General features: G+C 35.6%; 1 protein-coding gene across 6 annotated transcripts in view; it reads right to left on the minus strand.

Annotated features, from left to right (window-relative positions):
• The window catches only part of LOC107689487 (caspase-8-like), a 16356-nt gene extending 14520 nt beyond the window's left edge, over window positions 1–1836 (minus strand). For 4 of the 6 annotated variants that reach the window (XM_016487484.1, XM_016487485.1, XM_016487482.1 and 1 more), the window contains exon 1: window positions 1555–1836. The gene's annotated coding sequence lies outside the window, so the exon portion shown is untranslated. The remainder of the gene's footprint in view (window positions 1–1554) is intronic. The other 2 variants (XM_016487487.1, XM_016487486.1) reach the window with 1 other exon arrangement.
• Between the last annotated feature and the right edge of the window lie 277 nt (window positions 1837–2113).

A 2113-nucleotide genomic window follows, 5' to 3' on the forward strand; every position in this document is an offset into this window, starting at 1 on the left:
ATATATATATAATGTATATGTGTGTGTGTATGTGTGTGTGTATAAAAATCAAATCAATTATATTTGAATGGTCATGATGGTAATGATGTCACTTTGCCTGTAATATATCTGCAAAAATGCCAAACCATCAGCCTTGGATATGAATAATCGAAAAATAGATGTTGTACCATTAATGTATAATGGAGCTTTCCCTTTATTGATAGTTGTCAATGGGTTTTAGTATTTTAAAATCTCATGAAGTTTATACATGTTGAGCAACATTTCACCTGATGTGGGCATGAATGTAGGGTCCTTAAACTTATGTTTCCTCACACAAACTTTTGAATTATTGAATGAATATTAACAGACAAATCAAATTTGAAAATGTCCTTAGACACAAGCTGATTTAATGGTTGTAGGAATTAATGGTACAGTGGACTATGCACTAGTTTAGGACATTTGAGGCCTGTTGGCTTCTGGAGACCCAGGTTCAAAGTCTTTTGGACTAACAGGAATTTCAAATAGACGTCTATTAGATGTCTTTAAGATGTTTATGATTTAGAATGTATGTAAAACTGACATCTGAAAGACGTCTGTCAGATGTTTGTCCAAAGCAGATGCTTTCCAGATCAAGAGATCTTTAACAGACATATTGCAGACGTACATGTGCTATCTGGGTTGCTGTCTATGGGAGGATCAGAGAGCTCTTAGATTCCATCAAAAATATCTTAATTTGTGTTCCAAAGATGAACGGAGGTCTTACGGGTTTAGAACAACATGAGGGTAATTAATGACAGAATTTTCATTTTTGGGTGAACTATCCCTTTAATCTATTTGCTAAACTACCATGTAAAAGGATCACGTTTTTAGTGTTTTATGGAATAATGCACATATTTAACCAAGTTTATTGTGGATTTTGTACTTTTGAGACACTTCCTAACTTGACGTGCACAAATTGTGAGGACTCTGATGCTTAAAACATTTATCATCATTATTAATCCTCATATTATGCTTTAAAAATGAGATCCGAACGAGATACAGCATGAGCCATGACTATTATGTGATTACATATAAATCAATCCTGAAGAAAAGATCGAACGACTGTCCAAAATAAGCCCAACTTTACCACACCCTGTCCAAACACACAGCTGGAGATGGGGAACGCGAGTCGTACTTCGTTTTTTTCTTCGGCATAGTCGATCTCGTTCACAAGAAACGGGAGAACGAAGAATTAAGTTAATAAATCACGGATTCATTAAAGATCGCCGCCTATATTGTAACCTGTAGAAAAGGACCATTGAAGAAATCAATGAATAAGTCTTTTTGGTTAAAGAGGAATAGGGGTGACAAAAATCCATACCAAAAAAACAATGCATTACAAACTCATTCTTTAATTTTTGATCTGCTTTGATCACTGATTTATTTTTTAACCAATCATTCCAATAAAAGAAAATTAAAACCACAACAAGCTTATTCTGCGAGACACATTTTTTTTCGTGTGCACAGTACGTAGTCTTAGATCTTCATGGTAGAGAAGAGATCTACAAGTCAAGGTCCATACGATCTTTTTCTTACCTCTCTGTAAGTTAACGTAAACCATCAGCAACCTTAGTTCTTCTCGATGTGAATCAGGGCTTGTTTCGAATGTTAATTTGTGACATTGCGTACTGTACATATCGAAACTATAGTTTGTGGACACGCCTCCTCTTCTACTACTTCCTTTATTTTAAGGCTCAAAGCAGGGTTGACTTGTTTAGTTTTCGGTGTTCCACAGACACACATTTACAGCCAAACGGAGACAACTTCTAAACGGCTTATTACTTAAAGGCCTATACTATTATCATGAACGTTGGAAACTAATAATATTCCATAATTACACAAGCTTTCTTTCATTCTTCTTCTTCTTCTTCTTCTTTTGATTAATAAGTTTGAATGCAAACTTTTAGGTGCATCCCGCCACCTGCTGTACAATAGTGTGTAACATGTCATTTTAAGTGTTATCATATTCTGCATATACCCTTTGTCATTAAGGAATTTAACTAGTGCCCTGGTTATGCTAGCCCTCTCTCCCTCTTCTTCTGTTCCCAGTATCCCCATCAAATCCCACTCCCGTCTTGCCTCCTGAACCTTATCT

The sequence above is a fragment of the Sinocyclocheilus anshuiensis genome, unplaced genomic scaffold (genome assembly GCF_001515605.1).
Source record: "Sinocyclocheilus anshuiensis isolate Anshui unplaced genomic scaffold, SAMN03320099.WGS_v1.1 scaffold1199, whole genome shotgun sequence".
NCBI lineage: Eukaryota > Metazoa > Chordata > Actinopteri > Cypriniformes > Cyprinidae > Sinocyclocheilus > Sinocyclocheilus anshuiensis.